Here is a 22321-nt window from a genome sequence, read left to right as displayed (position 1 = left end):
GATGGTAAGGTAACATAATCTTTCATGGGGATAAATGGAAAAATAAATAAAGGTTATCCAAACATAAGGTTGTATTATATGACCTGCTTTGACATAAATAACCATCTTGTGTTCAGCCATTCTTTTTTTATGGAGGCTGAAAAGTAAATTTTAATTGTGTAGGCTTTCCATATCTATATCTGAGTCTTAAAATAGGGGCTCTCATTTTGTATCAGGATTAAGTTTGATTTCTTTTTTCTATTTGACTTTTACCTACCTCATCTGTATTTTTCTAATGAGAAATTCATTTGAAGATGATGAAATATACAATGTCAAGAACATGATGCCTGTTTTTTTTAAAAAATTCAGTTTCCTATCATTCTTTGAACACCTTGATTACCTGTATCAGAAACAGGCAGCACCAGTTAAATGGTAGATTCCTGTCTCTACAACTTACTGAAATTAGACTTTCTGAGGCCTGGAAATTCACATTTTATAATTAATGCTTTTTATTTTAAATGGGCTCCGAAACTTTGAGAACCAGGGCCAATATACTACCTAGTATGGTGCATCATTAATAAGTTTTGAGCTGGACCAAAAAAGTTGCTTCATTCACTGATCATTTCAGTCTTCACTTGAGTATACAGATGTCATCAGAAAACATATCACTGCCAACATTGTACAATAAAAGGTGATGACATTGATTGGCTAAGGTTGAAAACAGTCAATGACCTTTTCAACTAGAGTAGAGATCAAAAAACAGCATTGTTCCCAGAGGGCCTAAGCACACTGACCCTCTGTTAACAATAGCCTTTTGACTATGGCTGATGGGGCAGAAAGAAACTAGGCAAGGTCTGATCTGTATGGCCGGCAGTCACTGGGAGTGCCCGGGTATAGGTGTCTGGAGGAGCCCTACTGGGCAGGCTGGTGGTGCCCTTCACCTTCATTTACCAGGACTCTCACTGTTCTCCTGCCCTCCCTGGATGCCCAGGACTCAAGGAGAAAACTCACCCTGACCAGGAGAGCAGGACCAATAACAGTGTTCACAGAGGGCCAAGTTCAGTCTATTGCTTATCTTAGTTCATGAAATCAGTTTAAAGCAGGGGAGATGCAGAGTGTTGATGAGAAAGCATTTCACTACTGACTTTAACTCTGGACTGGACTCCTGAGGGAGCTTAGAGATCGCTATATCTTCCATTCATGCCAAAGCTTGCTCTGTTTCTTCAGATCTCCTCTGACTTCTTCATGGTACTTAAAGCTTGCACCTCACTATCGCTTCTCTAGATTCATAGTGTTTTCTGTCATTCCTGGAGGTTAATTTCATCTCACCAAATAGAAACCGAGGTTCTCAATGTGTGTGTGGGGGTGCTGTCACCCCTCTCCTTGGGTGTTTGGAAATATGTGGGTGATCCTGACGAGGACAGGGGTGTACAGCATTCAGGGTCTTAAGGGTGTGGGATACTAAATGCAGCCTAGTACTTGGGGCAGTCCCACACAATCGAGGGTTGTCTTGTCCAGTATGTTTATGGCACCCCCATTGAGAAACTCTGGAGCTTTTTAGGTTTGTCTTTGTCTTGTCCAGTGCCTCCTTTATAACAGATAGGGTATTTACTATATAATGACTCTGTGTGGCTTGTTAGATGCAATGTGATCTTAACTGTGTGCAGGGAAAATAAACAGATGGTTGCAGTCACCTTCCTGGATGGCTTCTGTGCTCTGATAGTGATGGTGTCACTCCTCTTGGATTCTGCTTTGCAGTTTCAACCTTCCTGGTAGTAGAATGTACACAGAAGTTATATACCAGGGACTAATCCTGAGTTCTTGGTATTCCACACAGAAAATACTCCTGTTTAAAAAATTTTTAAAAAATGCTGCATGTTGTTCCACTGATATGATTCTATAAAAATAAACAGGTTGATGCTTAGTAATCTAAGTCTTAGCTTCAAGAAAGGTGTGGGGGCTGGGAATTCCAACGTTTTTGTCTTTGTCACTACCCAAGGTGATTGCTCTTAGCAGAAGAAGGGTTTACAATTTGAGACACACCTTCATAACTCCCAGACCTTCTGGAGGAAAGGTAACTTTTCCCATGGACTGGAAACAACTGTGGGGGGGAAAATGAGGTTTTACTAACAAGATTGATTTAATAAGATCGGTAGAGGGTTCTGGGTTGTGTATTGATTGTTATCAGTCATTCAGTTAGATATCTCACAGTTGGATAAAAAATTGAGAAACAAGAAAGGGGCAAACAGATGACTTCAGATTTTATTTCAAAGGGCTTAGATGTTATGTAAGCTTCGTGGCATATTTCTAGGAGTAAGTTCTTTTCCCTCGATCTCTCCTATTTTCCTTCCTTCTGTCTGTCTTCTCCTCCTCCTCCTCCTCCTTTGGCTCTGGGGATTGAACCCAGGGGTTCTCTACTACTCAGCTACATCCCACTGATCCCTTTTTATTTTGAGACAGGGACTTGCTAAGTTGCTCAGGCTGACTCCAAACTTGCTATCCTCCTTTCTCAGCCTTTCCACGTCACTGGGATTATTGGCTTGTGCCACTGTGCCCAGTTTCTAGGAATAATTCTAAGGAAATGATTAGAGATGTTTTCAGTGGTTTACCTTTAAGGACACATGATGGGCATTGTTTTGAGTTGAGTACTGAAAGCAACCCAGATGGCTCTCCAAATATGCTATACATCAGCTATGTAATGGAATATTGTGTAACTATGAAAATGATGTTGCACAAAAGTATTGGTATGGGACAAAATATATGAAAAGTAAGTTATAATAAAATATTTAGGATTAACATTTCAATAAACTATGTAAACATGAGAAGGGGCTTTTAGGTCATTAATCAAAATGTTTACTTGGATTATCTTTGAGTGGTGGAATTCTAGGTAGTGTTTTCCTCCTTAGGGATTTAGTACTTACAGTGGTTTCCATGGTCATATGTAATTATTTTTGTAATTACAACAAACAGTTCAATGCAGTAAATAAAAACATAATCCAATGTAGTAAAAGGTTCCTTGTCAATCTTTTATTCCAAGTATTCCTGCTCAATCTAATCCTTTTAAATCAAAACAATGAAACAGTCAATCATTTTAAATTTAAGCAGTTCTAGTAGTTCCCCACATCCTAATCTGAATTAGTTGATCATTAGCATATGGAAATAAGGGCTTTATTTACAAGGATGAGTGTAGGTGTGAGGACAACTTGGTTGAATTAAAAGAGATCTCAGTGTAGGCAACTGTGTCTAGCACAGTATTACTAACTACATTTGTTAGATTGAAACCCTGTTCAGAAAATTCCTATTGAAGCATCACTCACTCATGTCTGTGTGACTAGGAAACAGCTACTTATCTGAGGCTTGGCTTCCTGATCCAAAAAGAGGCTGAATCAGAGGTGTGAGAACATCGCAGGTGCTAGAACCAACAAAAGTTGGCTTTCCAATCCAAGGCCTACTCCATGAAGCCACAGAGCTGCATCAGTGAATCAGCCCATTAAGAATGTAGGTCTTGCTCAACTACTTTGCTCAGAATTTACACTGTGGGACATTGTTCTTAGAAGACAGCTTCAGGGGGAAAATCAGTTGGGGGTGGGTGGGAGGGACAATAGATTTGTGGACTAAGAAGGTCAGTATGTGTACCTGCTTCCATGCCCCCACTTGCATCCCACAGTGTACTGAGGCTCCAGAAGTCTCTTTTGAATTTTGGTTAACTCTAAGTCTACTAAATGTAGTCAGCTATGGAAAAAAAAAGTGGATTTTTACTCTTTAGGTGATAATGGGCACTTTCCCATGTGAGGATAGGAGAGTCACCCTGTAAGGGTGGGGCCCTCAAAGAAATACGAGATACCATATCTTCTCTGCCCCCACAGAATATATTCACTATGGAATATATTCACTGGCAATGCTATAAAGTAGGCCTTGGTGTATATATAATAAGACATGTCTGTCTGGCTTGGCAATCAGCAACCTATGAAAACTGGTATGTTCTAGGATTCCTTTTTTTTTTTTTTTTTCATTGTTGTTAAAAAAATCTCGAATTATAAAGTTTGGCAAGAAATACATAAAAATGTCAGTGCCTTATCCTCCCTCTTCCTATGTATTGCTGTATAAAGTGTTCCTCCTCCAAAAGTTTTATTAATAAAACAATGAGTGTACAGGATTTCCAACCCATTTCCTCTTGAAAGAACAGGCAGGGCAGCCAGCTTCACACTCTGTACCTGAAGGGCTCCTGCCGTGACCTCTGGCAGTTGGCTATCTGTTTTCACATGCCAGAGGGAAGAGTATGAAGGACTGTGTGGCTTGTGAGCCAGCCATGATTCCTCACCACCTCTGGGCCTGGACACATTGCATTATTAGTGCATCTGGACCAGCTCCAAAGGTGAGAGAAGCGGGTTCAGGCCTGGCGCTGATGCCTGTAGCAGCCCCCTTTGTGGTTGTGACATAGAGGTGACTTTTTTTTTTTTTTAAGTTGGGGGGAGATAATTCTGAGATAAGGCTTTTGATTTTTTAAACTCCACTTCAGGGCCCCAAACTTGGAGATTACACATGGAGAAAGATAATGTTTAAAAGAGGTGTTTTCAGTAAAAATACTTTGGGCTTCTGATTTAAACCAACCAACCAACAAACCAACCCTTTAAAGGGTTTGCTAATTATCACTACACAGGGTCTGAGCAGATCTCCAGAAGCAGAGGAGACCTCTACAATGCTTTCCAGGTTCTTGACTTGTTGCAATAAAGAATTTAAAGACAGGTCAGGTAAGAAAAGCAGAGCAAGAGATTTATTATAAAGGGAAAGTACACACTAGAGGATGGGAGTGCACGTGATCACATAGTCTCCCTGTCTCAGTCTGTGGTTCCAATATTTATAGTAGCAGGGGGCTGAACTTGAGGTGGAGTCAGAACAGGATGTGCAGTTTCATGCCAGTTTTCCTAGCGCCGCACAGGGAATGTTCTGATCATGCTACTTCTACAGCATATGTCTTATTAGCTTCTTATATCTCTACTGAGGGGTCTCCCCAGGGGTGTGCATTTTACTATTGTAATGAGGCTAAGGTCATTTTCAGTCACAAAACTCTTAAATGCATATATTCCCCAAAGGAGCAATTCCCTCAGATTCTGAATGATTATCTTGTGGTTTTGTTGCTTAGTTAGCCAGTCAGCAAGCTGTGGACAAGGACTTGGGTGCAAGGACATAGGTGGGCTGTTCACCAGTTGCTTATTCTGCATACCAGTGGTTCTTGGATTTTCTCTTTTGGGACTCAGCATTATTTTTCCTGAATCCTTAAACTTTTATCTCATGGCTAGCCTATGATAAATGTGAAAAATCCACAGAAATGTGGCATGAGGATAACTCTGAAGACACAGCATCTTTTGTTGACTTAAACAATAGCATTGGCAACACAGCTCAAGCACAACTAGGCTCTGAGAGGTTGACAGGAGGCCCGGCCACCTCTGAGACTCATCTCAGGATGAGGCTCCCTTCCCCCTGCTCTGCCACCTTCATGCCTAAAAGCTCAGTCTAGTCCTCCTTGGCACTTGGTCAAAGGAAGTAGACCAAGAACAGGCTTTTACCAAAGGGTAAAAAATTAAACTTTATTGAGTTCAGCAGGAGCAAAATAGTTGTTCTGTTTTCATGAAATGAGACCCATCTAGAAAAGGAATTAAAAGAAAAATATACATGAAAAGTAAAGTTTTAACAAACACTTCCCACCCCATTCAAAGATCCAATAAAACAAATCTTAATATATCACTCATAAGGTAATTCCAGATAAGAAATTAAACCTTAAAGATATTGCTTCAGGCCTTTAATAATTATATACTGATTTGGTTTCCATCACAAAAATGAGTATATAAGATAAATGAAACACAGGTGATTAGCACCCTTCCATTTTCTGTTTGATGAGGCTGTAGGCTCATTTCATTTTACAGCCAGGATGAACCTTTGCGATTAAGTTGTCTAAACATCTCCTTTTGCAGATGCAGCAATCATGGCTTAGCAAGGGAAAACACCTTTAAGCCCACACATGATTATCCACGGAATACAAGGCTCCAAATCTTTTTGTTGAACATTTGAGCAAAGATTATAGATACCAAGAACACTCATAATTTAAAAGAAGCTAACTTTTCAGTCATATCCACACTCACAATGATGAAGAAATAGAAAGAGCATGAATATTATTCTGCCAAGTGACCTTTAAAAAAAAAAAAAAACCAACAAACAGGACAAAACCTTCTCTTCCTAACAGTTGTCTTCAACCTATGTTGCACAAATGTTTGACTATTGTTTATGAATAGCCAGGCCACAAATTAAAAAGACTAGACTCTTTTTAAGATGACATTTGTTGTTTTTGGTGGAGAACATTATTCATTCAGCAATGTCTGCTTGCCTGCAATGAGCTGGAAACTGTACTAGTTGCCGTGGATACAAAAGTGAACAAGACAGACAGGAAAACATGACTGTCATTTTGCCAACTTGCTTGGTATCTTTTGCCTGTTTTTCCCCCTCTGTACCTATTTGTATATTTTATACTTCTAAGAATATTTTTGTTTCTGACTTTCTTCACTTTAATATTATGTCTTTCTTCACTTTAATATATTATATATTATTATATCTTAATCATTTTTAATGGCTACATATTATTTTACCGTGTGAATATCTCACAATTTCTTAAGCCACTTTCTGTGTTTTTGAACAATTAGGTAATTTTGTATTTTAGTGGTGAAATAGTGATAAACATTGATGTATAAAATTTTGGCCTCATTTCTGGTTATTTCCTTAAGATAGATTCAAACTGAAACTGGGTCAAAAAGCGTGGACATTTTTAAGGTTATTGATACTAATGACAAATACCTTCCCTTTGTAGAAAGTATTTGTCTCATTTCATTGTCATTAGCATTGAATATAATTTTAAGTGCTGTTTAATAGGAAAAATTGCATTGACTCAATTTACATTTCTTTGAACTCTAGGTGACATTGACTCCATGTTCATTTACAGGCCATTTTAATATGTCAAGTACTGTATTTTAACTTCTTTGTATTTATGCAAATAATAGATGAGTACCTCTCATAAATGATTTAAACATGGCAGATAAAATTAATTCTGGTTCTCTTTTTCTTCATTCTCTTTCCATCCTTACAGGTACCACTTTTATCAGTGGTATATCTTTGTAGACCTTTTTTCCGTACTTATGTGTGTACATGTGGCGATATATACATAGACTTATGGGGTTTAAAAAATACACTTAATATATGCACATATATACAAATGTATGCATAAACCAAACTTGTGGTTTAAATTTTTTTTAATTTATCACAGAAGTCTTTAATACATATAACTCTCCTTTTAATTTTTTTTCTTTTGTGTGTATGTATGTTTGAGAGAGTGAATCCAGGGCCTCACACTTGCTATGCAAGCACTTGACCCTTGAGCTATACCCCCAGCCCCTCTATGTTGTTTTTACCATGTGCATAGGATATCATATTCAGGCATGTGTTAGCCATTTCTATTTTTTATTTAATTTATACATATGTACATATATGCGTATATGTTTTATATGTCATATATGTGATCTTTTCTCTATTCAAGCTTCATATTTTCTTTAGATTTATATTCTTTCATAATAATGAATTAATATTTATTATTCTCTATACATAATTAAAATAGTGGAAATGTGTGTATACATTTATAAATAATAAACTTTAAAAAGGTTATGAAGAGAGCACAAAATATTATGTTAACAATTGATTCAAATAAGAACAATGTCTGAGGATTTCTATTTTTTAATTTTAAAATTTGTATGTTAAAACTGATAAAATTAATAAACATTTGTTTACTGACCTTTCAGAGAGTTTTGAAAAACTGTGCTTCTCAACTGACTAATATTCATGATATTCACAAGTACCTTCCAGTACTGGCTGAAAACCAAAGCAAAGGAAGCACTGTTTTTTATTACAGTAAAAAAAAGAAAAAAAAAACTTCGTGTGTGTGTGTGTGTGTGTGTGTGTGTGATGAAATATATGCACAGGACCTCAGATATGCTAGGTAAATAATCTACTACTGAGCTATACCCACTGCACAAAAAAATTTGAATTAAGGGGAAAAAACTAATCCTGACTTGTATTAGTTCTATCACAGTTTTTAAAAAAGTAGATACAAATGAAGGAATTTCTTGGATAAACCATCTATGTCTAAGACCTCCTTTATAGTGTTTCTGTTTTTAGAGAACTTATATGGGCTGGGGGTGTAGCTCAGTGGTAGAGCGCTTGCCTAGGATGTGTGAGACACTGGGTTGGATTCTCAGCACTGCATATAAATAATTAAAATAATGTTCCATCAATAACTAAAAAAACATTTTAAAAGAAAGGAAACTCATATGGAGGGAGTCCTCTCAAACTAGAAGAGTATGTACAAATATCCTTTTTCCCCTATGCATCAGCTTAGTATCTCCTTTCATGAAGATCAGAGTCTCATCTTTTGGCTTTCTGAGTTCCCTCCTTTTACTTGTGGGTGGGTTATGTATTGCCCCGGATGTGGAGTTTCAGCCGTTCACCACATGTATTCTCACTACCCAATTCAGTGCTTGGTGCCTAGTAACCAACCACACTCAGTGCTTAAACCCCAAAATAATCAGTGACTCACACATTCAAGAAATCAGTCATGGTATACCCTACTGTCATAATGAGTCCAGGAAGTGCAGACCAGATCCATGTAGTAGTAGAACTAAGTGGACTGCCTTACCTAGGGGCAAACACAGAAAGACTTCTTCCAAGCCTTAAATTTGGGGAAGACTGTAGACTCAAAAACCAAAACCAAAATAAAAGTCCTTTGGCATTTTTACAGCTTTAAAAAATAATTTTGCGTTGGTGCAAGGTTTAACTGTATATATGAAGTTATTAATTTAGTCCTAAGCCCAATTTTTTTCTGAGAATTTGGGTTACATTCCTACCTTTTTCACTTGGAAAGTGGTTACTGAACTTCACTGTCTTTATTTGTGAGAGGAGGAGAACACAACCTTATTATCATGCTCTTGTTAAGATTAACCTATCTGGAATATCCCAAGAACTCAATAGTTGGAGATGATGAAGTTATTATAGGTAAGAGAACCCCAAAATATACCTTTAAGTAGTAGGTAACTATGGAAGGTCTTGGCAGCCAGAGACTTGAGAAAGAAGGAAGATCATTGGGTAGGAAGGGTAATCCCAGTAGCCTCTTTGTAGTGCAGGTCGAGAGCTTGGGAATTAGGCAAGCCCTAATTTGAATGACATTTGTCACATTAGTGAGTGGCTGGCTCTTAGAGTGGGTCAGCATTAATCATAATAACAGACCTATGGAGTACCCCCACTTGGGGATGTTAGTCTATAGTTGGCACTGTTTTTTTTTTTTTAAAATATTTATTTATTTATTTTTCGGTGGACACAACATCTTTGTTTGTATGTGGTGCTGAGGATCGAACCCGGGCTGCACGCATGCCAGGCGAGCGCACTATTGCTTGAACCACATCCCCAGCCCTGTTTTTTTGTTTTGAGCAGTAAGCTCTAAGTCACCTTGAAATGAATAGGATCCACTTGAAATACAAGGATAAGGGAATTTAGAATGAAAAACAAATATACAAAATATGGCTTTTCCCCAAACAAAAGAATAACTATTAAGAAAAATTAAAAATTGAGCAAAGAGAAAGAGATACAAAAAGGTAGTCTCTGTGTGTTCCTTTAAAAATATGAAATGAACCCATGAGCACATTTTAGGGTAGCTCTTACCTTGCTGGATGGGTGGGTGAAAGCTCAATCTATAGTTGATTTATAAATAGTGCCTGCTCCTCGCCAAGTGAGGTGATGTTTTCACCATCCTTCTAGTATTCCTTTCCCAGAGGTGGGCTTAGTATTATGTCCATAGCCTTTTAGTAAAAGTATGAAGAACTATATGACAATTGGTTTCGCATGTATTTTAGAAACTATTGCATATAGAAAGGATTTCCTTTTTAAAATTTCTTACTACTTAAGCCCTTTTATATTCTGTCTTTGATCAGAATTATGTGGCCTGCCCCATTTCCCTCTCTGTCCTAATCAGAAATTTAGTAGTAATGTTAAAGTCATACCAACAGTATTCTCTCGTGGTTGGAAAATTAGTTTTTTTTCTTCACTTTGTGATTAGTTTATTTTGACTGTTCCAAGTATATATGTATTCTATTTTGCATGTTGTCTTAAATCTTCCTTGGAAATGAAAATTATTATTCATCTACATCATGGTTTAGATTTGAGGTGTCTCCCAAAAGCTCATGTGTGAGACTGTATCAATACAAAGAAGTTTAGATGTGAAATGATTGGGTTATGAAAGCCTTAACCTAATCAGTACATTAATCTGCTTGGACGGATTAACTGGGTGGTAACTGTAGGTGGGTAGGATGTGGCTGGAGGAGATGGGTCATTGAGGGGCGAGCCTTTGGGGTATATATTTTGTTCCTGGTGAATAGAGTTTCTCTGCTTCCTGATTGCCGTGTCCTGAGCTGCTTTCCTCTGCTATGATGCTCTGCCTTACCTTGGGCTCAGATGGAGTTGGCCATCTATGGACTGAGACTTCTGAAACCCGAGTGCCAAATAAACTTTCACTTGGCTAAAATTGTTCTTATCAAGTTTTTTGGTCACAGCAGTGAAAAAGCTAACTATAATAAACTCTTTTAAAATAGTATGATAACATGAACTCTTTAATGGTATCATGATTTTAGATAAACCAACCATTTGGCTGTATCTTTAGGATTTTGGGGTAGAACATCACACACAGTTTTCAACTTGCTGTTAGAAGGCCAGGGATTTTGGAGGAAATAATAGGGTCAAGAAATTCTGATAAATCTTAGCTAAATATTCAAGTTATGTGTTATAGCATGGATTATCATTGATTTAGAAACTTTTTGTTAAGGCAGCATACAATTTGTGATGATGATGAAGGAACATGAATATTTAGTTTAGAGATAAACTGTGATGCTTTTTTGTTTTAAAGAAAATAAGGATTAGACAAGGAAATTGCAAAGGACAAGAAAACTCCTTTCTCACTAAGCAGAGTTGAAATGTGAGCAGGATTAGTCATTCTCTGCAGTGTGCTCTCCCCCACTTGGTTCTGCTTTGCCCAGAACACTAATTGTAAGGTATTGTAATTATTTGTTTATGGTCTCTCTATTAAAGTGTAGTGGGCCCAGCTTTGTTCTTCTTGGGCCTGCTGTATCAAGAACAACGCTGGTAGTAATATTTTTACATGTATGATTCCTGTTTCTGGAATAGATTAGAAGGAATTTTTAAGGACAGTATGTATTTTAAAATATTGGCAAATATTTTGTCGAAGAGGACTGGTAAAAATTACATTTTACCCCAGAATGTAATATGTGCACATTCTACAGAATAATCATAATTCAGAAAATCTAACCTCCTGTGTTTCTATGACTGTTAAATTTCAAAGAGCAGTTAGGGGCTGAGGCTTCTCTGAATGGGACCAGTAACACTTGCTCGGGAGCCCTTTCTCTCTGCCTCTTGGCACTGTGGCTAGGCATGTGCATCCACCCACATTCATTGAAGGCCTACAGTATTCCTGGCAGTGTATTGTGCCAAGGACACAGTGGTGACCAAAACACGGACTCTTCCCTCAGTCATGGCATTTATATCCTGGAAGTCCTAGAAGTAGACACAAGTCCTATAATTTGCACAGTGAACCTTCCAGCTGCCTTCTTTTTTCTTGAGGACTGGGTGGCACTTAGAAAACCATAGCTAACAAGGATGGGAGTCATTAATTTGGCCGCTTGTGTTAAGGATGCTCTGCAGAACATTATGATCAAATGATGGTAGAATGAGGTCTACAGTTGAATATCACTTTGGTGACATATTAAGACCTCTCAGTGATTTGGACTTCAAAGCATAGTATACTTCATGGGAATGTAGAGGTGGATTATGTCAAATGTTGTCCAGTGAAATTCTGATTGGTGCCAAAAAAATGCCTGTGGAATGGCTGTGTCTGCCCCTGTGATCATGTCCCTGGTGACCTCATGTATGAGACTTTCAGTTTTAAGTAGCAATCTCTGATGTTTGTTGGTAGCGTGACCTGGAGCTGGTTTCTTACACCTTGAGAGGCTCAGAATCCTCATCTGAAAAATCAGGATCACTTGATGATCCCCTGAGTGGTTTTGAAGAGTGAGTAACATCTGTTAAGTGCCTATTACAGGACTAAGGACAGAGGCCCTCCATATATGGCTGCTCTTATCTCTTGAAATGAAGGACTTCTTATTCTCTAGCATCTTGAAAGACAGGTTTATCATACTTTTTGAGTTATAATAGTCCATGTTGAAATTTCAGTGAATCCATGTTATATTTCAAATGCTACAGATTATCTCTCTCTTGGTTCATAGACTAATGCTCTCTACTTGCTGTTTTCCCATATGACTTAGGATAAGTTTTGAAGCAAAATAGTAGTAGCAGCTATTTGCTTATTATTTTTATTTTAATCATGTAATGCCTAGTGTCAGGTACTATACATAAGCACAGCGTGTAAGTTAAAACTCTAGTGAGGATCCTGAAGCATAGAGAAAGGTCAAGTCTTGCTCAAGGCCATACAGCTGCCTGTCATTGGAGAACCTGCAACTGTAACCCAGGCACATCTGACTCCAAGACCAGCTTCTTAGTCCACCTTTTCCCCTCTCAGCATGTGTTAAGTAACCCAGAAGATGGCCCTTCAGAGTGACAGACACAAGTGTATTTTGGATGAGTTTCAATCTGGGTTGCTGTGATGTCTTAATCACACATTGCAGTTCAAGGACTTGTGCTTTTCCTGTTATGTGTCAAACTAGCATGGATCCCCCAGGAGCACTGCCCTTTATTTATGTACCTGCTGGACTGGCCCTTACTGTAGTGTGGCCTCACAGAAGTTTTTAGTAGGCAAGTCTGGGGAGAGACACTGTGTCAAGGGGCTAAGATCTCTGACTCTGGAACCAGACAGCCCTGAGTTGAATCCCAGCACTGCCAGTTACAAGCTGGAATAATGTTTATGGTTAATAAAAACTATTTTGTTCTTTGAGCATAGGCATGGGCTGTGCCACTTCTGTCTTCACTTTCCCTACCCTAGTGCTCTACAGGTGATGGGTCCTTTGTGAAAGTTTGATGAGGGAGTGGATGAGTATAGACAAGTTGCACAGTTGAACACGTGGCCAGTTCATTTTCATTGTGCAGTCACATTGGTTTCAGTGACCTCGATTCTCTCAATTTTAATTGGATCAGGGATTGAATAACTGGAAGAAGCTGACCAAGCAATGCTAAAATTATTTGTCAATAATAAGGGCTAATATTTTTTTTAAGTACTTACTATATGATAGGCACAGACTAAATATTTTGTGTGTAGCTTACTAAATCTCAAAAGGCAGATTTTTTTCCTGTTTCATGGTTAATGAATTTTATACCATAGCACTTGCAGAACTGGGCTTCCTCTCAGGTCTCTTTCTAGTGGCCATGGTAAAGCTCTCAATAATTGGTAGTATTATCTGTTATTTCTGTTAACTCCTGTGGGGCAGAATCACGTGCTGATTTGAATATTGATATGGGAGTTTTGCAATTAGTAATTAATATAGCAATCTTGGCATGGATATACAAACAACACATTCCTTATTTAAAAATTCTTGCTTTGGGACAGTCTTTACATTGGAGCTAAAATCCTCATGCATGAGGTTAAAACTTTTTTTTCCCTTTTGTTCTACCTTTGACGTAAGTAGAAAAATGCTATCCATTGCTAAAAGAGGAGCAGAGCAGTGCTTTAAATGATATTAAATGATAGTGTTTTCCTTGTCCCCCCACCCCCAGGTTAAACTTCTCTTGTGAATTTCATATCTAGGGTTAGATATCAATGATCTTTGCATTTACTACTTTTGATGCTTTTCTATTTTTTCCCTGGTTTTCTCCAGAAGCATAGAGCCCAGCATTGATGTCTTTGACCCTGATTGGAACTTATTATGGAATGAGACTGTCTGTCCTCCTTCATGGTCAGGTTCTGCAACATGAAGAAAAGTAATCCTTGTGAGGATGCCCATTTGAGGAAAATCATCCTCTCTATCTTATTCTTCATGAGACTAATCAGGGTGATGTTTGGGAGGGACCTGGCCATTGCCATTCCTGTACACCCCCTTCTTTAGCTCCTAAGTTCCACAGTTTGGAGACAGGAATGGGCTTTCTTCTAATCTAGTCACATACAGGGCTCTGAAGGGCTGCAACAGGATTTTGCTTGTTCACTAACACTTCCAATTTGTATAGGAGTTGACATGCTACCCTTATGTGTCATATAAGAACTTTTTGAGAATGGAATTGATTTAGTTACATACGTTTTTCAGTTTCTTTCCTCTAAGAACTCTTCTTCATCTTTGGTACATTGGTGTATGTGCATGCTCACATGTTCTAATAAGAATATCCTTCCCTATTTCTAAACACTTTTTTTGTTTGTTTGTTTGAACCATGTGTATATTAGTGGATTCTTAGAATTTGCTGATACTTTATTATGAGCATTATAGTTGATGTTAGTTTACAGGTATCTTCTTGGTATCTGTTTCTAAAGGATTCTGGAGAGCAATATTTTATTTTTACCCTTTAGTGTTGTCATGGGGTTATCACTGAAGTTCTGAGTCTTTTTCCTGACTCCTCCATTTCGCTGTTATTTTTCATCTAAATATATTTCATGCTGTTGATCATCAAAAACCTATCAGCTCTGTGGCTGTACCACTTCCCAGATGTGTGACATTGGGAAACTTCCTGCCTGAGCTTATCTGAAAAGTGGAATGATGGCACCTACTTTACAGAGTTCATGGGAGACTAAATGAGATAATTCATGCTTAGCACACTGCAAGTCCTCAGTACAGTTAGTTATAATAAAGGTGAGCACAGGCTATGAGAATGTTAAGGTCATGACTAACTGCTCAGATCACAAAAAACTCCCAAGTGGTTACCAGGCCAGGAGTTAGCTAAGAGGAAAAAGGGAAGAGGTTGCTTCATGAGGAAGGCTGTAGCCTATCACAAGTCATAGGGCATGAAGTATGGGGAGACAAGATGGAAGAGGGGGTGGGGCACAGATCAGAGAAGTCTTGTTTTATCAAGCTCAGGGACTCCCATTGAATTCTGGGGAAATGGCGACCCACAGAAGAATCAGAAATTATGGCACTGGACACATACTGACTTGTGGAAATGAATTCTACAGGGTCCACAAGAGACATGGACACCTATGAGTCCATGTCCCAAGAGTTCCCAGAGAATGTTAGGACGGACAGAGGAGGGCAAAAGGACAGGCCAGCACTGTGTTTCTATTGGATGCTTTCTTTTAAGTTCAAGGGCACATGAAATAAAACTAAAGAAAGGTCTGTTATGCAGTGACTCCTTTTGAGAAGGTGAATTAGATAGCCTGCTGTGTAAATTTCTAATATGGAGAAAAATCTGCTGAAGAAGTGTTCCCTGTGGGAACCTGTGTGCCCGCCATGGTGCAGATCTCCTGGCCTGTGCAGGCAAAGACCTGTTCTCCAGCACCCTGTGATTGAAAGTCTTATTTTCTCATAGCATATGATACAACTATGATTCTTTTTGGGCAGTTTTCTTTTGATTAACTTTGTGTCTGGAATTGAACGTTTTCTTTTTGACTATTGTTTTCTGATCATTTTTCTCAATGGTGGTTAGCAATAGAAATGGAAAACAATATAAATGAAAAGGAGTCTTCTCCTCATCTTGAATACATGCATATAAAAAAGAAAAATGAAGAAGAGTAATGAACTTGCTGTGCTGTTTGGAAGTGTAAATGCATGTCCTGGTGATAGCCAACTGTCCGAAGTGAGTGTTGGCTTTCTGGAAGGAAGAGACATTTCCTGGTCACCTTGTCTGGCACTGCCTCACTGCTAGAGAGAGTTTTTGATGTTGCAGTGCTGTAGTAAAAGGAAGCTTGTATGTTTCTAAGAACAGATTGTTAGAAAGTGAGTTTCTCTGAAATGCTTAAGCAGAGATCATTTATTATATGCTGAAAGGGTTTGATTCTTCACCCTTCCCAAATATAGCCTTGATGTTGAAGACTTGAAGAGAAGAAAGAAGGTAACTGGTGTTGGTCCTGCCTTCCTGCCCTAAACACCTCAAAGGCAGGCCATCCATCTAGGAGGCCACTGGCAGTGGACAACAGGCAGCCAGGACTATAATCCTTGAAAGAAGAGAACCCCATGACGGGGACTCAAGCCTGCCTAGGGTTTCTACTTGTGCATGTTCCCTGCCAAGATACAGGGAGGTGAGCCCTAGCAGAACATGTGGTCTCCTGGAATTGAGAAGGTGGATCTCGGAGTTCAGCTGTGCTGTTGAGGCTGGAATTTGTATAGCGGGGTAGTGGAGAGAAGGGAGTACCTGAGGGGTGAGACCTACACAGAGTGGTGCCTGGCACAGAGCAGCTGGTACAAGGTAGAGAACAGATGGGTGATGCAAGAGGTCTTGTGTTAACTGGGAGAGATTGACGTTTTGGTTCACCCAATGTGGAGAGGTCTTTCTGAGCACCTTACCCATTCTGTTGAGACATCAGAAAGTCCACAACCTAGGAGTAAGGACTATACCTTAGAGGAAGGCCGTATGCGAGGACCAAGGACGTCCCTGAAACAGATCCATCTAACCAAGAAGAGAACCAAGCCTGACAGCATCCAGAGGATCCACCAATAATTGAACTGCTGCCAGAGTCAAATGGAAACCCTCTTAATTGACTACCTTAAAATTGAAAAGAAGCAGAGAAACATGATTCATATTCAAAATGTAATCAGTAGAAATAGTGACTGTAGGACAGTGTTAAAGCGGATCTTGGTCTCTTGCACAATTCTTCCCTGAAAGTTCCCAGGGCTTTTGGAGAAGTGACTGCATGCAGGGCAGAGACAGGATAGGTAAAAGGTGAATGCAAAACTTTTATTTTTAAATGTGAGACAGTAAGGAAATTTAAGAGTAAGAGGAAAAAAAATGGAACATCTCACAAAAATACAGAAGCCAGCTTGCAGGGGCTCCCACTGGCTAAATCTGAGACAGTTTGAGTTCCCAAATAACTAAGGACATTAGGGATATTGGTGTTAGTCTATTGGAGCCATCACACTATAAAGTTTAAGTCAGGCAAACATCACCAATGGATGCTAATCTAGGGAGATTTTGATTTGGGACAAGATATTTGCATGATATTGAAGTGTTTCCCCACAGATTACTTATTAGTTGCAAGAGAACATGTAGTAATTTTTTGCCGGGTTTCTGTTCTCACGACTAAGAGGCTCAGAGGTCACTCCAGTTGAACTGAGCTGACTGGGCTGCATGAAATAACCACACAAGAGACACAAATACCTTTTTCTTTGGGGTCGCTGTGACGGCTCCTCTGACCTTAAGCGTCTGCAGGAAGAGAGAGAGAGAGAGAGAGAGAGAGAGAGAGCGAGTTTGCACACAAGCTGACCCCCTTTATTGAGGAGAAGCTATTCAAATGAGGCAAGGGGTCAGGTTTCAGGGGGCTGAGTCTATGTTCATGATGTCCACTGTCAGCAGGTTGACTGACACCTGGGTAGGCTACACCCAAGGACACAGTAAGAGAAGGGGACACACACAAGGCACTTCCATGGAAGATTCTATCCTAAACAGGGCAAGGGGTTATATTACAAAGGAAGATGCTGGGAGCCATTAGCCAAGTAAGTATGACAATTTCCTTGCCAGCGTACCCCATGTTGCAGTGACATTGAATGTACTTAACCTTGCTCAAGGACCAAGGCAGATTAGGGTGTTCCCGGTTTTAAGATAATCTTGTTTAGGGCGTTCCCAGTTTAGGTTCCAGGTTTAAGGTTTAAGATTATTCCTGCTGGGAATAGGGCGTATCCTGCTGCCTGAGTTCCCCTTGAGTTCTCACGGGATTCAGACAGTATATTTTGGAGATAGAAGCCCAGTGGAGGAGGAATTTGGGAGAGAAGGTGGATTTGGGCAGAGAACGTGGATTTGGGCAGAGAACGTGGATTTCCCCAGAACGTGGTTGTAGACGGCTGGTGTGAGTTCGGGAATAAAGAGTTGCTGTTTGAATCTACAAGCTGTGTGGTGGCTCATGATTGTGTGCCCAGCCAGACTGCGGCATTTGGTGGCCCGTATGGGGAACTTCTGAATCTTAGAGGTAAGTGAAATTTCTCACCCTTGAGGAAGAGAGAAAGAATGGGTGAACATTTCAAAAAACAACGTGTTATTGTTTTGATTTATTTTGTTTTTATTTCAAGTTGCCTGTTCCTAGAACTTTCTCAGGCAAACTGGGGAAAATGGTTGACTCAAGGTTTGAAGTTATTCGCCTCCGAGGAAGAGAAATTGTTAGAGGAAGGAGGCACCCCAGTAAGACCAAGAACAGTTAAGGCATATGTTGATACAATACAAAAATGTAGCCCATGGCTTTTTAAAGACGAGTTATTAAGTATATCAATGGGACCACCATGGTATCCTGTAGAAGGATTTTTCTTCAAGAAAGAGATGGCTAGTTCTGTTTACTACACTTGTCTAAGATCTTGGTTTTTACAGACATCTAATTAATTTACAAAGCTAAAGTGTTAAAATATCAACCACTAAATATGAAATCAAGTACTCTTTACTTATTAAGTTCCATAAGGTAATATATTTAAACATTATGTGTGTTTTCATAAATTGGTAAATGGAAAAATGTTTAATATTGCTTTGTGTCTGTGTCTTTGCTAAAACAAGGTTACTAAGTGTTAAGATTCTATCATGTGTAATTTATATACAAAGAGTAGAAAAATTTTCAGTTGGGTTTCAATTATAGTATTATAGTATTATAAAAAACATGAAAGTCTTTCATCTTATTAAAGTGGAGTAATTTGTCTAAATCAGAAATTTTATAAGAGTTGTTTCAAAATGTGAATTTATAAATAGGGTTAACAGTTAAAAAAGAGATAGAAAAAGATTCAAGATGTGGAAATATATTTTAATATAAAAGGTTAAAGGAGAAAGAAATGTTTCTAGATGAGATAATCTCTGTGTGGTAAAGTAAAAAGTTGTAAAATGCCATTTAAAAAAATTTTGAGGAAACTAGACTTACTTTAAAAGCTTGAGAAAAGAAGAAATAAAAAAAAGGTATTTGTACATGGCAGATTGAGACAAAGCTTCTCAATGGAGTTAAAAAAAAAAAAAAGCCTTTGGTTGAAGGGCAGCCATGTAAACTAACATTGAAGTGATTTAAACAGAATCTAAGCCTCATTTAAAAGTGAAGTTGTAGGTGGTGAAAAAGTACATTTAAAAGTACAGTATAGATGATAATTAAAAGGTTAAATTGAAGGTGGTCGAGATACCTTCATGGCGGAAAAAAGATTGCTTTATTGCATCATTCGAAGCCTAGTTAATCTTAAAGGCATTACTTAAAAAAAAATGGGAAGATATTAGGATAAAAGATACTTAGATAAAGAAGATCAAAAAGTGAAAAACTTTAAAGACAGAAGTATAGAAAGTTAAAAAGAATAAAGATAAAGAAGATGTAGAAAGATAAAAAATGTAGGAAGACAAGAATTTTAAACCCACAAAATAGGAAGAAAAAAAAAAAAACTAGGAGGAAAATAAGCAACTAAGGGTAAAAATACAAACCTTAGGAAAAAAAAAAAAAACTAGAAGATAGAAATAAGATAGAAAATGGTTGAAAATGTCAAGTAAGGTATTACACAGATAGAAAATGCAAAAAGCTAAGACAACTATTAGATACAGACATATACTTATTAAAGCAAAAAGAGGGAATTGGAAGGGGGTATATATCCCCCAAAGATAAACTTAAAATAACGCTTTTTACTCTAAACTTTTTAAATTTGGATTCATCAGGACTTAGTGCTGCGGAAAGGCATATGTATCCAAAAAATGTATATAAGCCTAAAGTACTTTGGAAAGATATTCTAACAGGACAATGGAAAGGTCCTGACCCAGTGATTATGTGGAGTCGGGGGTCTGTTTGTGTTTTTCCACAGGGAGAACAGCAGCCCATTTGGATTCCAGAGAGATTAACTAAAACAATTTCTACAGATCGAAAAGAAGATGATTTGACTCAAATCCATAACAGCTGATATCCAGAACTCCAGCTTGGCCATTCTTACATCTGCGACAGTGATTAACCAGTGATGCAATTTTTATTTCCTTGCCAGCGCACCCCATGTTAATTGTGGTAGTGCTGGCATATCTTTGCTGATGGTGTCACCAGTGATGCAATTTTTCCCAAGGAGCAGTCAATTGGCTTGGTGTCGTGGCATTTCTGTATCCTCCTCCCTTCTGCTAGTGATGGTCTAAAATTTGGGGGCCAATCGCTTATGCTGGACCGGTAGTCAGTGACGGGTATGATCCAATTGCAGTGGTATCAACCTAAGACAGGAGGCTGACGCCTAAAGGTCAGTTTTCCGATGACGGGTAAGAACCATATGTTGAATTGGACAACCTACCAGGCACGGTCCATAAGCCACATTAACCTCACTCCCCCACTGGCACCAAGGCCAAATTTGGGGGCCAACAGAGGTGAGGCAAAGAACCTCACCCCCCCACTGGTGCATAGACCTATCCACAAGTATGGCTGTATGCTGGACCGGTAGTCAGTGACGGGTATGATTCAATTGCAGTGGTATCAACCTAAGACAGGAGGCTGATGCCTAAAGGTCAGTTTTCCGATGACGGGTAAGAACCATATGTTGAATTGGACAACCTACCAGGCACGGTCCTTAAGCCACATTGCTTGTTGTTTAATTAATCAGAAGGGGGGAGATGCTGGGAGCCATTAGCCAAGTAGGTATGACAATTTCCTTGCCAGTGTACCCCATGTTGCAGTGACATTGAATGTAAGTGACCTTGCTCAAGGACCAAGGCAGATTAGGGTGTTCCCGGTTTTAAGATAATCGTGTTTAGGGCGTTCCCGGTTTAGGTTCCAGGTTTAAGGTTTAAGATTATTCCTGCTGGGAATAGGGCGTATCCTGCTGCCTGAGTTCCCCTTGAGTTCTCACGGGATTCAGACAGTATATTTTGGAGATAGAAGCCCAGTGGAGGTGAATTTGGGCAGAGAACGTGGATTTGGGCAGAGAACGTGGATTTGGGCAGAGAACGTGGATTTCCCCAGAACGTGGTTGTAGACGGCTGGTGTGAGTTCGGGAATAAAGAGTTGCTGTTTGAATCTACAAGCTGTGTGGTGGCTCATGATTGTGTGCCCAGCCAGACTGCGGCACAGGTGAGCATAGCTTCACCCATGGGGCTGTAGCAAGACACACCCATGCATGAGACACTGACCCTCGAACCCAAGAAGGGTGTGGAAAGCTCTGCCACATTTCTGTGACTGAGCGCCTCAGCACCCAGCTGGGGAGTGTGACTCAGTCACGTGTAAGGTTGATCTCCCACAAGTTTTAATTGGAGAAATTGGACTATACTTTGGGATCAAAGTAGACTTTTTTTTTTTTTTGTATTCAGATGAGATATTCAGAGAATTATATCACTTCTTTAGTTTTTCTGGCTGAGAAAGTATAACCTGAACTGAATCATCAGGAATCACCTGAGGAAACGTCAGACAAGTCAAAATGGAAATGTTCTATTAATATAAAAGGCAGAGAGGCTATATTCTTCTAAAGTGTCAATGTTATAAAAGACACAGGAACATTGTGTGTTATAGACTTAAGGAAGATAAAGAAGAATGGCAATTAGTGCAATATCTGACTCTGGACTAGGTCCTGGATTGGAGGGAAGTAAATATTATAAAGGTCATTCTTAGGTTAATTGAACATGACAGTAGATTAAAATATTAACCAATATCAAGTTTACCAAGGTTGATCACTACCTTGTGGTTATGTAAGAGTATAATTGTTCTTAGGAAATAATTTCTGAAGTATGTAGAGGTAAAGGGCCATGAAGTTTGAAACTTATGGTCATATGGCTCAGGGGAGAAACTCACATGGATGTGGAGAGAGAAGCGAATGATTAAGTAAATGGTTCAATGATTCGTAGGTGAATCCAGATAAAGAGTACATGGATATTCTTTGTCCTATTATTATTTTACAATTTTTCTGAGCTTAAAATTATTTCCAAATTAAAAAATGTAACTGACTTAAAGAGGAAAAAAGAAGGTATGTAGAAATGATACAAGGGTTGCTTTACTACCTCAGTGTGACTTTTCTTGTGTGGTCATAAGACCTTGCCTATGGCAAATAAATAGTTTTATGATAGTGTCTCTGTCACTTATCAAGCAAAACCATTTCTGTATCTGTTGGCTAAGAAAGCATATCTAGTGCAAGAAGGTTGAAACCATCATGCCATTCATGTAGTGGGAGAGTTTGGGAAGGATGAATCATGGAGCTGA

At 38.9% G+C, this 22321-nt stretch overlaps 1 protein-coding gene across 11 annotated transcripts in view; it reads left to right on the top strand.

The window, feature by feature from the left end:
• Sgms1 (sphingomyelin synthase 1) overlaps positions 1 to 22321 on the top strand; it is a 295435-nt gene that overhangs the window by 91890 nt on the left and 181224 nt on the right. The gene's annotated exons all lie outside the window — the stretch shown is intronic.

This window comes from Marmota monax, unplaced genomic scaffold (assembly GCF_021218885.2).
Source record: "Marmota monax isolate L192 unplaced genomic scaffold, Marmota_monax_Labrador192_F-V1.1 WCK01_AAM20220418_F8-fsc00166, whole genome shotgun sequence".
In the NCBI taxonomy this organism is placed as follows: Eukaryota; Metazoa; Chordata; class Mammalia; order Rodentia; family Sciuridae; genus Marmota; species Marmota monax.
This window is presented reverse-complemented; position numbering and strand designations above follow the sequence as displayed.